At 38.0% G+C, this 15,077-nt stretch overlaps 1 protein-coding gene across 1 annotated transcript in view; it reads left to right on the top strand.

Moving 5' to 3' along the window:
- PIP5K1B (phosphatidylinositol-4-phosphate 5-kinase type 1 beta) overlaps positions 1-15,077 on the top strand; it is a 388,154-nt gene that overhangs the window by 126,274 nt on the left and 246,803 nt on the right. The gene's annotated exons all lie outside the window — the stretch shown is intronic.

The following is a 15,077-nucleotide window of genomic DNA, read 5'->3' as shown; positions in this document are numbered from 1 at the left end:
TGAACAGTCCCCTTCCCCACGTGAGGCACGGAGCGCAGTGTGAACAGTCCCCTTCCCCTCAGTAAGAGAGGACGAGGTGTGCAGGGAGCGGCGAGCACAGGCTGTGCCGGTCCTTGATGCTCTGAGTCTCCTCTGGGGCCACAGGAGGTTTGGGAGCAAAGCAGTGAAGGATCCACTGTCATGCAGCGCTCTTGCTGGTCAGAGTAGATGATGATGATGATGACGATGGTGGTGTTGGTGGTGGTGGTGATAATGATGAATTTACAGACTGTACACTGTGTGGGAGGACACTGTATTTTGTATATTGCTTATTCCTCACAACTGCCCTGTGAGAGAGAAGTACTATTATTTTCACCATTTCCCAGATGAGGAACAAAGGCACACAGGTTAAGTGGCTCGAGGAGGCCACACAGCTGGTGAAGCAGGGATTTCTGACTCTGAAGACTGTTCAGGTAGGGAGTGATTATCTCAGTTAAGCTGATGGCGGCTTGTTGATAGAGCATTTTCTTAGCCAAGGAGAGTTGAGCTGTGAGGATTCAAACTCCTACAAAGAGCTCAAGTGAACAATGAATATATTATTAAGATACAGGGGCCCTCGTAGAACCCAGTTGCTAGCGAGGGAGTATGGCTAGATTCACAGGGCTGGAAAGTTGTCAGGCTATAGTACTATCTCCTTTTTTTCTGTCTGGAAACACTAGTCTTTGTGTATCTTTCTACCATCTCATTACATTTTATAGTTCTTAGATTTACTCTTCTATGACTCTTACCTGACATAACGAGCCAAGGCCCAATACCTCTTGACCCACTCAGTCCCTGTGTTGTAGAAGAGTTGTTGGTGTAGCATGGGTCACTTGTCCCTCTTTGGTTCATTTCGAGGTTGAGATGGATATGGTGAGGGGTACCATGGGCAGGGAAACAGCTGCTCTTACAGCCCCCTGATCTTTTGTAGCTAGTGAGGTTTGAAAACTTAGCTATGTTGGCCCGACTAGTAGTGACACAGTAGACAGAGCGTCGACCCAAACCAATGCTGAGGTCACTGGTTTGAAGCCCCATGGGTCACTGGCTTGAGTGGGGGATCATCCACAGGATCCCAAAGCTCACTGGCTTGAACCCAAAGGTCGCTGGCATAAAAAGCCCAAGGTCGTTGGCTTGAGCAAGGGAACACTGGCATGGCCCCAGGCAAGGCATGTACTAGAAGCTCAAGGTACAACTAAAGTGAAAGCAACTACACGTTGATGCTTCTCAGCCTCTCTCCCTTGCTGTCTCTCCTGTCTCTCAAAGAAGAAAGAAAGAAAGAAAGAAAGAAAGAAAGAAAGAAAGAAAGAAAGAAAGAAAGAAGAAAAGAAAGAAGAAAAGAGAAAGAAAAATTAAAAATAAAAAGGAAAGAAAAATTAAAAAAAGAAAAGAAAACTTATTCATCTTGGATGTAACCCACATTCCCTGAGACCCAGTCCGTGCCCAGGTTCTGAGGAAGTTTCTATTGCCGACAGCACACAGGGCCCCTTCCTCTCAGTGTGCAGCTGGATCTTGGATTTCATCACCATGACCCCTGCAGCAGCTGCTAGATTCCACTCTTCAGATCTGGTCTTCCCTTTCCATTTTATCTTGTCTCTTGTTAAATAATATTGTCTTTTAAAATGTTATTGACCTACTATTGAAAGCCTTCAGCAGATGTTCCTTAATTGTCATATCCATGGTCAGTTCCTGAGCTCATCTAGCCCAGGACTAATTACTTTCTCCAACTTGACTTCCCATTATTGAGTCAGAATAGTCTTCCTTTCTCACCAGCCATATCTTTCCCAGACACACCAACCACTTCCTTCTGCCCTCCTCCTCCTCCTCCCACCCTGACAGCTCACCCATCCATTCAGGACTGCTTCCTCTAGACCAGTGGTCCCCAACCCCCGGGCCACGGACTGCTACTGGTCCGCAGAGAAAGAATAAATAACTTACATTATTTCCATTTTATTTATATTTAAGTCTGAACGATGTTTTATTTTTTAAAAATGACCAGATTCCCTCAGACGGTTACATCTAAGACTCACTCTTGACGCTTGTCTCGGTCACGTGATACATTTATTCATCCCACCCTAAAGGCCTGTCCGTGAAAATATTTTCTGACATTAAACCAATCCGTGGCCCAAAAAAGGTTGGGAACCACTACTCTAAAACTCTGCCACCTCCCTCTCCTCTGAACAGCCCCTTTGAATCAATCACGATGCTCTCATTAAATTGTTGGTTTGTTGAAATATCTCACTTCTGGGTATGTATCAAACCTGTACAGAGCCAAGCATATATCAAACATTTGGGAAATTTAATACCAGATCTCTTGGCCTTGATTCTTTTTATAACTTTTTAATTTTTTATTGCAGTTTTCTAGAACATTTCATGTAAGCCCTCCAACTGTGATAAGTAAGTACTTGTTAGAGAGGCAAGCCAAGCAAAAGGTATTAACTCCTAATCCTGTTAAAGACTTTCCCATTATTCCCTGTGCCAGTGTTCTGGCTTCTCTTTTAAAGCACCTTGACAACAGGGGCCATCTGATTCATTGTTGTTTCTGCAAAGCAACTTACACAGAGGAGCACTGGAATAAATGAGCAGTGAATGAAAACCCTTCTGGGTGAGGGTATGTCAGAGTTAGTCATCACATTGCTGTTTTTGCTCTAGCTAGACATTTATATTTGTTTGAAATGACTTTTATTAGTAGTTGACAATCAAGTTATTGGTCCAGACACATAGAAAATGTTTATTTGGACAGGATTTTCCTCCTGCTCAATCTTTTTCAACCCTGTTCAGCATTCTCCATCCCCTCCAGCCAGTGCATTTCTTTTACACTTTTACTGTAGCCTCTGTTTTGTGGATGTTCTTGGGGTAAACTACCGGCTGTCCTTTGTATTGGGGGCATACAGGAGATCTGTGTAGCTCGGATTTTCTCAAAAGAAGATGAGATCATCACAGAAATGCTTTGCAAACTGCTACAGGAGCAAAACCAAGTCGATTTTGATTACTTATGTCTGAGTCCAAACATTTTTCTACTAGTCATTAACTGGTTCTTACTCGTATATAGCTTACACAGTTATTATTAAAATAATTGGATAATTCCTGAGGCATATACTCTTAGCAAAAAAAAAAAAAAAAAAAAAGAGGAAAATAGCTGAAAAATAAAAGATGGACAGAAAGCATAATCTGGTAAATTTAAAAAATAGGAAATTTTACAACGTATAGTAAAAATATAATATTGTGAAATCTGCCCGATGTCAAATGTCTGGCAAAATCTGGGGAAGAAGAAAGCTTTAAGCATTATATAGAAGAAGAATTCAACTTGGTGGAATCTTTGGTGATTATCCCTGGTGTCTCTGGGAAGAGAGAAAAAAAAGTAACAATGTATTTTAAGTTTTCATGGATTCTTTTCCCACATGCCCAGTGGAAGGCCAGGTCTCATGACTAGATATTTACTCTGCTGACTCACAGATTTCCTTCGCCACCTTCCAGCACCACCGCCAAACACACAAATACACACAAACAAACACATTTAATGCCTTTGTGTGTTTAAAATGAAAATTGGGGCAGGAGAAGATTGGCAATAATGGTGTTTTCAGGAAAGGCTGTGATTTCCGCTGGTCTAAAAGGAACACGTCCCTCTCAGTTGTTTCCATGGTCTATTTTCTTCTGTATAATGTTTGCAATGAAGACTTGATTTGAAAAAGACTTATTCTTTCAGCATAACTTTTGTTGGGAAAATGAATTACAAGTAGTCATTGTGTGCTGAGCCGTTTGTCATTGCCATTTATATCTATTCTGTTTATTTACTTTGTGAGAACCATTCTTTTGAGTTGATGAATGTGCTTTATAAGAGAATATAAGAAGAGCCCTGCAATTTGTTTTGATTGGTCTCCATTTGGATTTACAGTTAGTAGGTGCCATCATTTGGAATTGGTTTGAGCAGTAGCTTGGTTATATAAATATTAGATACATAAAATGAAACCTCAAATGAATTAATTTCATCAGTAAGAATGGGGGTGGAGGCTTAACATTGACTGTAAGAGCACAGTGGTTCTATTTCTACAGCTTCTGAGCATACAAATGTGTAACCGGCCATGTGTCTGAACATACGCACGTATAGGTGTCCTCTACTGTGCAAATATTTAACGTGCAGACATTCTGCATTTTATTGAGAGTTTATGCAGCTATTTTAAGGAAATAAATCTGAGCCTATGATTTCTTAACACAATCGAAATTTTTCTGGTCTGAAAATATAGGTATTTATACTTTAGAACAGGGGTCTCAAACTCAACTCAGCATGTGGGCCACAGAGCAAGATCACAGCCATTCAGCGGGCCGCACTAGGTCTACAAAAGGCAACTGTTACTCAACACTTTTCTCACTGCAGTTGAAAACAAAAAAAAAATCAGTACAACAAGCACAATCGCACATGCAGTTTACTCAGTGTCACAAAACGACCAGAAACTGTAGTTCGCATCACAACTGCTGTTAACTAAGCTAATATCTAGCTAGGTTGCTAGAGAAATGAAAAATACAAGTAGGCCCCTAGGCTTACTTAATTTTATCCAAAATATTTTGAACTTCGTGGATTAGTCTGCGGGCCACACAAAATTGTTCGGCGGGCCGCATGCGGCCCGCAGACCGCGAGTTTGAGACCCCTGCTTTAGAAACTACGTCAGGATTGTTTGCAGTTTGATGTGTTTTTGTTTTTTCTATTTCAACTATGGAAAATAAACCATCACATTTTTAAGCCTTAGATGTTTCCTGCTCTTTTGTTGTTGTTTATTGCCAAAACCACTTTAAAAGATACCAAATCTTTTGTTCTGTACACTAGAAGGACAGCAATAATTCTTACCTCCCAAGCAGAACTATTCACAAGGCGACTTTTCCCAAAGACTGGCTTTCTAGGTTTTCATGAATGCATATACATTTTCACAAATATGTTTTTATTTGGACAAAGGATTGAACATAGGTGGAATACACAACCCAGAACTTTGTTTGTAACCCCTTAAATAACATCCTAAACCTTGGGCTGCTTCCAGGTAAATTGTTTTTAATTTTAAAATTTTTATTTAGAAAAGTAAATTTAACAAGGTGACATTTATCAATAAGAGTACATAGGTTTCAGGTAAATGTTTCTTTAGCATTTGAACTGTTGATTATGTTGTATACCCATCACCCAAAGTCAAATCATTTTCTGTTACCTTTAAATTTTCCCTCTTTACTCCCTTCCCCCTACCACTTTCATATCCTCCTCCCCCTGGTAACCACTTCATTTTTATCTATATCCATGAGTCTCCATTTTTATATCCCACCTATGTCTGAAATCATATAGTTCCTAGCTTTTTATGATGTATTTATTTCACTCAGTATAAGGTTCTCAAGGTCCATCCATGTTGTCATAAATAGCACTATATCATCATTTCTTATAGCTTAGTATTCCATTGTATATATATGATATATACCACATCTTCTCTATCCAATCTTCTATCAAGGAACACGTTGGTTGTTTCCATGTCTTGGCCACCGTGAATAATGCTGTGATGAGTATGAGAGAGCAAGTGTCTTTACCTACCAAGGTTTTTGAGTCTTGGGGGTAGATACCCAGTAGAGGGATTGCTGGGTCATATGGTAGTTCTATTCTTAATTTTTTGAGGAACCACCATATTTTCTTCCATAATGGTTGTACTAGTTTACATTCCCACCAGCAGTGAATGAGGGTTCCTTTTTCTCCACAGCCTCTCCAACACTTGCTATTATCTGTCTTATTGATAATAGCCAATCTAACAGGTGTGCAGGTGTGAGGTGGTATCTCATTGTAGTTTTGATTTGCCTTTCTCGAATAACTAGTGAAGATGAGCATCTTTTGATATATCTGTTGGCCATTTGTATGTCCTCTTGGGAGAAGTGTCTGTTCAGCTCCTCTCCCCATTTTTTTATCGGATAATTCGCTTGTTGCTGAGCTTTGTGAGTTCTTTATATACTTTGTATATTAACCCCTTATCAGAGCTGTTGTTTGCAAATACCTCCCATTTAGTTGGCTGCCTATTTGTTTTGTTGTCAGTTTCTTTTGCTGTGCAGAAGCTTTTTAGTTTGATATAGTTTCATTCATTTATTTTTGCCTCTATTTCCCTTGCCTTTGGAGTCAAATTCATCAATTGTTCTCTACAGCCAAGGTCCATGTGCTTAGTACCTATGTTTTCCTCTATGTAATTTATTGTTTCAGATCTTATATTTAGGTCTTTGATCCATTTTGAATTAATTTTTGTGCAGGGGGACAAACTGTAGTCAAGTTTTATTTTATTTTTTTGCATGTGGCTTTCCAATTTTCCCAGCACCATTTATTGAAGAGGCTTTTTTTTTTCTCCATTGTGTGTTTTTGGCTCGTTTGTTGAAGATGATTTGTCCATACATATGTAGTTTTATTTCTGGGCTCTCAATTCTATTCTATTGGTTTGTATGTCTGTTTTTCTGCCAGTGCCATGCTGTTTTGATTATTGTGGCTCTGTAGTATAATTTGAAGTCAGGGAGTATGATAACTTCAGGTTTATTCCTTTTTCTTAGGATTACTCTGGCTGTTTGGGGTTTTTTATGATTCCATACCAACCTGGTGATTTTTCTATATTTTTTAAAATGATATTGGGGTTTTGATAGAGATTGCAGTAAATTTGTATATTGCTTTGTGTAATATGGACATTTTAACTATGTTGATTCTTTATGAACACGGACTATTTTTTCATTTCATTGTATCTTTTAAAATTTCTTTTAATAATCCTTTGTAGTTTTCAGTATATAGATCCCTCACATCCTTTACTAAATTTATTCCTAGGTGTTTTATTTTATTTTGTTGCAATTGTAAAAGGAATTGTTTTTTGAGTTTTTTTTTTTGTTGTTTGTTTGTTTGTTTTTGTATTTTTCTGAAGCTGGAAACAGGGAGAGACAGTCAGACAGACTCCCGCATGCGCCCGACCGGGATCCACCCAGCACACCCACCAGGGGCGACACTCTGCCCACCAGGGGGCGATGCTCTGCCCCTCCGGGGCGTCGCTCTGTTGCGACCAGAGCCACTCTAGCGCCTGGGACAGAGGCCAAGGAGCTATCCCCAGCGCCTGGGCCATCTTTGCTCCAATGGAGCCTTGGCTGCGGGAGGGGAAGAGAGAGACAGAGAGGAAGGAGAGGGGGAGGGGTGGAGAAGCAGATGGAGCTTCTTCTGTGTGCCCTGGCCGGGAATCAAACCTGGGACTTCTGCACGCCAGGCCGACGCTCTACCACTGAGCCAACTGGCCAGGGCCTTGAGTTCATTTTTTGATGTTTCATTGTGGTATAGGAAAGCAGTGGACTTTTGTATATTGATTTTGTAACCTGAGACTTTATTGTATTGGTTTATTGTTTATAATAGTTTTTTAGTTGAGTCTTTGGGGTTTTCTATGTACAGGATCATGTCATCTGCAAAAAATGATACCTTTACTTCTTTTTTTTCCCCGATATAGATGCCTTTTATTTCTTTCTCTTGCCTTATTGCTCTAGCTAAAACTTTCAGAATTATGTTGAATAAGAGTGGAGAGAGTGAGCAGCCTTGTCTTATTCCTGATTTTAGAGGAAAAGCTTTCTCTTTTTCACTGTTTAGTGTGATATTAGTTGATGGTATGTCATATATGGCCTTTATTATGTTGAGGTACTTTCCTTTCCTTCTATACCCATTTTATTGAGTGCTTTAAACATAAAGGGATATTGTATCTTATTGAATGCCTTTTCTGCATGTATTAAGAGGATCATATGATTTTTGTTCTTTGGTTTGTTGATGTGGTGTATTATGTTGATCAGTTTACGTATGTTGAACTATCTTGTGCTCCTGGAATGAATCCTACTTGATCGTGATGTATTATTTTTTTAATGTGTTGTTGTATTCACTTTGCTAGTATAAGGTCTACCGGAAAGTTCTGTCCGTTTTTGGAATAAAACAAAATACAAATTTTTCTTACCGTCAATAAACTTTATTAAATAATATAATTGCCATTATTATTAATGATTTCTTGCCAGTGTGCGGGCAATTTGTATATTCTATTTTTGAAAACTGTTTTATCTTTTGATGCAAAAAGTTGAACCAGTGCTTGTTTGATATCTTCTTCATTTTTGAATTTTTTGCCCTTCAAAAAATTTTGTAAGGACAAAAACAAGTAATAGTCGGAGGGTGCTAAGTCCGGGGAATATGGTGGATGTGACAGACATGTTTCTGTAGCATTTCTTCCTTGTTGAAATTCATAAAAATTACAGTGGTGTAAATGAACTTTATCAGTAGCCATGGGTACATTATCGCTTCACACATAAGACTAACGTGAATCAACTTTGTTTTAGTTAATTTGCTACATCAGTATGTATACATTAAGTGATAAAAATAAAGAGGCACACATGTGCCAAATAAACATGTGCTTATGTGTCAAAAGTTGTGATAGAAACGGACAGAACATTACGGTAGGCCTTATATTTTTGTTTAGGATTTTTGCATCTGTATTCATTAGAGATATTGGTCTGTAGTTTTCTTTTTTAGTGTTGTCCTTGCCGAGTTTTGGTGTCAGGATTATGTTTGCCTCATAAAATGTGTTAGGAAGTACTACCTTTTTTCAAATTTTTTAATGAGTTTAAGAAGGTTAAGTATCAAATATTTTAGAATGTTTGGTAGACTTCACTAGTAAAGCTATCTGGTCCTGGGCATCTATATTTTTTAGATGTTTTACATGGCTTTTTCAATTTTCTTATTGATCATCACTCTATTTAGATTTTCCAGTTCTTCATAATTCAGTCTAGGAAGATTGCATAATTCTAGGAATTTATCCATTTCTTCTAGATTATTGAATATGCTGGCATATAGTCTTTTATTGTGTTCTCTTATAATCCTTGTATAGCTCTAATATTTTTGGTAACTTCTATTTCATTTCTGATTTTGCTTGTGAGTCTTTTCAATTTTTTTCCCTTAGTGAGTCTAGCCAGTGTGTTGATTTTATTAATCTTTTCAGAGAACCAGCTCTTTCTTGTATTAATTTTTTCTAGGGTTTCTTTTTTTGTTGTTGTTCTTTTTTATTTAGTTCTACTCTAATTTTTACAGTTTCCTTTCTTCTACTGACTTTGGGTTGCTTTTGTTCTTCTTTTTCTAGTTCTTTAAGATGTGCTGTTAGGTTGTTTACTTGGGATCTCTCTTATTTCTTGACATACACCTGTAATGATATACACTTCCCTCTTATTACTGCTTTTGCTGTATTCCAGAAATTTTGATATGTCATGTTGTCATTTTCACTTTTCTATATATATCTTTTGATCTCTGCTTTTATTTCTTCTTTGACCCAGTAATTTTTTGGAAGTATATTGTTTAGTTTCCACATTTTTGTGTGTTTCATTACTTCCTCTTTGCAGTTGAATTCTAATTTCAAAGCCTTATGGTCAGAAAATATATTTGGTATAATTTTAATCTTCCTGAATTTGTTGATGTTAATTTTGTAGCTCATCATATGATCTATCCTTGAGACTGTTCTATGCACACTGGAAAAGAATGTATAACTTGATGCTTGGAATGAAATATTCTGTAAATGTCGATAATGTCCATTTGGTCTAGTGTGTTGTTTAAGGCCTATATTTCTTTTTTTTCTTTCTTTTTTTTTTTTTTAGTGAGAGGAAGGGAGGCAGCAACAGACTCATGCATGCGCTTCAACCGAGATCCACCCAGCAAGCCCACTAGGGGGCGATGCTTTGCCCATCCGAGGCCCTTGCTCTATTACAACCAGAGCCATTTTTTAATGCCTGAGGCAGAAGCATTGGAGCTATCCTCAGTGCCCAGTCCCAACTCACTCTAATTGAGCCATGACTGCAGGAGAGGAGGAGAAGAGAGAGAGAGAGAGGAGCAAGAGGGGGAGAGTGGAGAAACAGATGGGAGCTTCTCTTGTGTGCCCTGACTGGGAATCAAAACCAGAACTTCTATATGCCAGGCTGACACTCTACCACTGAACCAACTGGCCAGGGCAAGGCCTATATTTCTTTATTGATTTTCCATTTGCATGATCTATCTAAAGCTGTCAATGATGTCTTGAAATCTCCAAATATGAATTTTTTTGTTTGTTTGTTTCTATTTTTATATCAGTTAGAAGATGTCTTATGTATTTTGGTGCTCCATGGTTCAGAGCATATACATTAAGAAGTATTATGTCTTCTTGATACAGTGTTCCATTTATCATTATGAAATGTTCTTCTTTGTCTCTGGTTACATTTGTTGTCTTGAAGTCAGCATTGTTATATATGAGTATGGCTACACCTCCTTTTCTTTAGGTATTATTTGCTTGGAGAATCATTTTCCAATGTTTCTCTTTGAGTCTACTTTTCTCCTTGCAGCTTAGATATGTCTTTTAAAGGCAGCATATGGTTGGGTTTTGCTTTTTGATTCTGTCTGCTACTCTGTGCCTCTTTATTGGTGAGTTCAGTCCACTTATATTTAGGGTAATTATTGACACTTCAGGATTTCCTATCACCGTTTTATGTTCTGCTTTCTGGTAGCTCTGTGTCTTATTTAGTTCTTCGTTTTTGTGTTTCCGTCAGTTGTTTTGTTTGGTGGTATTCCATACCTCTTTCCCCTGTTTCTTTTTTTAAGCTGTGTGTTTCAGAGGTGGATCTTTTGTGGGTAGTTACCATTAGGTTATTAAGAGAAGAGTGTTCATATGTACAAGAGTCCTGTGTCTTATGAGTGCTTCTGCGCTCCATCCTTCTTTGCTACTGCAGATATTTATCCTCCTCTTCCTCTTTATGTTACTGTTGTCACAGATTATCCTTGTTTTTATTGTGACCTTGTAGGAGCTTTTACTTGTAGTTTTGATTTGTTTTGTTCTTTGTATGTGGTTGACTAACCCCTAAGTATTTCCTGAAATGGGGTTTTTCTGGTATGTCTGTATGACATACAGAAAGAGCTTCTGTATGTCTGCAAAAGTTTTTATTTCTCCTTTATATTTGATGGATAACATTGGTGGATATAATATTCTTGGCTGGTAATTCTTTTTTTTCAGTACTTTGAATATTTGGGTCCACTCTTTTCTGGCTTCTAAAGTTTCTGCTGAGAAGTCTGATGATAACCTAATAGGCCTTTCTTTATATATTATGCTCTTTTTTCCCCTAGCAACCTTGAGGGTTCTTTCTTTTTCATTGATTTTTGACAATTTTATTACGATGTGCCTCAGAGTCTGTCTGTTTAGGTTGCAGTAACTCAACATTCTGATTGCTTCTTGGATTCAAAGTTCTAAGTCTTTTCATAGGCTTGGGAAATTCTCATCAATTGTTTGTTTAAATAGGCTCTCCATTTCCTTATCCCTCTCTTCTTCTTCTGATATATTTATTATTCTTATATTGCTCTTTCTGATGGAGTCAGACAATTCTTGTAGAGCTCTCTCAGTTTTTTCAATTTGTGGATCTCTCTCCTCTTCTCTCTGTAGCATCTCTAGTTGACTGTCTTCAATGTCACTGATTCTTTTCTTCACCTGGCTTGTTCTATCAGCTAAATTTGCTACCTCAGTCTTCAATTCACGTATTGAACTCTTCATCTTTATTTTTGAAGTTTCAATCTCCTAGGTGAGGTATTTGTTTTGTTCATTAATTTGTTTTCTGAGCTCATTAAGCTGCCTATTGGTGTCTTCTCACATCTCCTTAAGTATTTTCTGAACTTCAATTTTGAATTCTGTGTCATTTAAATCCAAGGTTTTCATGTGATTGAGATTTTTTTCTGGAGATGTTTCATTTTCTTTCTGAAGTACGTCTCTGTCTTGTGTAGCCATGGTATTTGATTTTTTTCTCTTTGATGACACTTGAGAGTGGTATTGTTAAGAACTCTAACAAAAAATTGAAGAAATGAAATGTTAAAATTGAAAAAATACAATAAAAAATACAAAAATTTAAAAATAATGACAAGTAAGAAAAAAACTAGAAAACAAAGAGCAAAAACAAAAAAATCAAAATGGAAAAAAGCACCCACATAAAAATAAAAAATATATAAATTAAAGAAAATGAAATTCAAATGAGAAAATGATAAAATAAGAAAAAAAAGGAAAAAAGAAAATGAAGGGGAAAAAATTCAGTTTTGAGTGGTTACTGTTTTCTTCCAGTAGTTGTCATGATATTACAAGTTTTAACTCTATGAAATTCCTTGGCTGACCTCTGCTGAGATGTTGCTATTGCAATGATGTAGGCAGGTCTGCAGTTAAGTTGGTGGATGGGGCATGTTGTGAGGGCTTTATGCCTTTAGCAGTGGTGATCTCAGGCCTCTGAGCACTCTTCCCCATGTCTCCACAGATCATGGGACCAGATGCAGATCACATCTGTTCTTCAGGGAAGAGAGTGGCTCTGGAGAGTTTGCCGTGGGGTCTGTCACTGCCACTCTCCATAGCCCGTGAGGTCAGGGAGGTGGGATCTGAGAGTCTGAGGGGCTGCAATTTTGTTTTTCTTGTCTCTGTACCAAGTATGGCCCATGAGCAGACTGTGGGAACACTGGTCATGACCCCTACCCCATTCTACCACTGCTTTGATTTAGTATCTCCCATCTCCTCTCAATCTCTCCACCCCCAGGCAGAAGGAGACCCAGGCAGTCTGGGCTTCCCTCTCTGTATCCCCAGCAGACAAAACTCAGACAGCTCGAGCCTCGAGCTTCCTTCCTCTCCATAGTCCCAGCAGACAAAAGAAAATAAACCACTATGGGCTTCTTTTCAAGGTTACTCTGAATTTGTTTTATCTTCTGTCCCCCTTTTCAACTTTTCTCACCTTTAGTCTATTTGGTGCACAGATCTTTCAGGCATGCCTGCAAGCCCAGCTGGGTTTCCTTCGCTGCATTATCATTGTTCAATTTGTTGGAATTTCAAGTGGAGAGATCAGGAGTATCTCTCACACCACCATTTTCTGATGTCATCCTAGAATTCTGGATAAATTCTTAAAATGCAAGATTCATGATCTCAGAGTACACTCATGTTAAGACCCCTTCATCTTGCTGGTCTTTCTTTAAGCAAGCAGCCAGGCTGCCTGGCATTTTCCTCATCCTCTACCTCTCAACCTTATGTCCTGGGAAAACCTCTCTTAAATCCATTTTCAGTGTTTCTCATAAGTGAAATTTCCCATGATCCCCACAGGCTAACTGGTGCAGTTTCTTCTCCAACAACCCAGTGTAAAGCATATGTCACATTGTATTGTAGCTGTCTTCACATATATCTCTCCGGTTGACATGATTTCTCTCTCATTTTTTAATTACAGTTTACATCCAATATTATTTTGTATTGGTTTCAGGTGTACAGCATAGTTATTAGAGAATCATCTACTTTACAAAGTGTTCTCCCTAGTGTATATTTTCAGAACCCACTTGGTACCATACATAATTATTACAATATTATTGACTGGGGTGATGAACACACGATACAATACACAGATGGTGTATTATAGAATTGTATACTGGAAACCTATATAATTTTACTAACCAATGTTACCCCAATAAAGTTCATTATTGACTATATTCCCTATAATGTTCTATTCTGTAACTACCCGTTTGTACTGCTTAATCCCTTTGATGTGACTTCTTTGAAGACGAGGATCTGTCTTTGCCTTTATGGCTTCAGGACCATTGCCTGACATGTTATGCTCAATAAATGTTTGTTGAATGAATGAAAAAGTGAATTAATTTGCTGGCAGATAATAAAAATGAACTCAGAAGAGCATAATTTAAATATAAATGGTTAACATTCAGCTATAATCAAGGCTAAAATTATTTTTTAATTGCTTTCTTTAGTGGGAAATAGTCTAGGAAATGTTACCATATGTAGTCCAAATGGCATGAACTTTTGAATATGGCTATCTGTGGAAAATTAATTCTCACATGGCAAGTTGCACCCATAATGATCAAATAATTAATGTTTTCTTCATATTCCAAAGAGGATCTGAGCAGGGGCTTTACCCAAGAAGCTTGGCAATGGCACCAAACAAGAAGCACTATCTAATGGAATCAGTAAAATTCATAGTAGAGGAGAAGTGGATGAGTGACCAGGGTCATAGAGAGTTAGTAGCAGAGATGGATATAAACTCCAAACTTCAGAAGCATATTTCAGTGTTCTTCCCATGAGTGCTTGTTGCTTTGCTTTATCAGTGTTTAATGATGTGCTCGTTTTTATGGGAAGACCAGCAAGGACTCATGGCTAGTGTCCCTTGCCTTTTGCATCTACAGTTTGGCCTATTGACCTAGGTGATTAGGTACTTACTTATTTACCCCCTCATTTGGCCTTGTATGAGGAGCAAACTCATCTGTGGAAAATTAAAAATACCAACTTCTATGGCACTAGCTGGGGAATTAGAAATTGAAGGGGTTGCTGCTGAGCAGCTCAAATATGGCCTCCAAGTTCAATGTACCTAAAGCTTTTGGTTAACTACAGAGTTTTGTAAATCTCCCCTCCAACCTTATAAATCCGGAAATACCCTCTAGGTTGAGACTCACTGATGTAGAACTAGTTTTACAGGAAATAGTTATGTAAAATAATATTGTTGTCTAACCTTCTGATTGCATTTACAAATTACAAAATGCACTGCAATATTTATTAGACAATCTTATAACTGTTTTGTCAAATAACTAGGAGAGAGTGTGTAGTATGGGCGAAAGAATCAGGTAATTCTAGATGAAATCTCAACCATACTACTTCTGACTTGACCCCAGGCAAATTATCCCAATTCCCAGCCTTACTCCTACACTTAATGAAGAGGCGATAGTAGACCATTGCTACTTTGTAGTGATCTATCTAAGCTTTTTAAAAATCCCATCACAAAAATAGAAGTATTTGCACCAGCTTCTTACTATCTCCCAATCCACATTTCCATTGAGATTCATCTCTCATGTATATCATTAGCTTATGTCTGCTTTTCCACTTTTATTACAGTTTTATGTCTTATTCTATGGTTCATCATTGGCCTGTTTGTCCTCAGAGCTATTTTTTACTCGTCTGTTCTGTATCATAGCAGTAATCCCCTATAGGATGTATTTCTCAGGCTCCCCATGTCGGATGGAAGCCATAGACAGGTAT

Source organism: Saccopteryx leptura, chromosome 2, assembly GCF_036850995.1.
Source record: "Saccopteryx leptura isolate mSacLep1 chromosome 2, mSacLep1_pri_phased_curated, whole genome shotgun sequence".
Classification (NCBI taxonomy): domain Eukaryota; kingdom Metazoa; phylum Chordata; class Mammalia; order Chiroptera; family Emballonuridae; genus Saccopteryx; species Saccopteryx leptura.
Note: the sequence above shows the minus strand (reverse complement) of the source record. Positions and strands in the feature narration are given on the sequence as shown.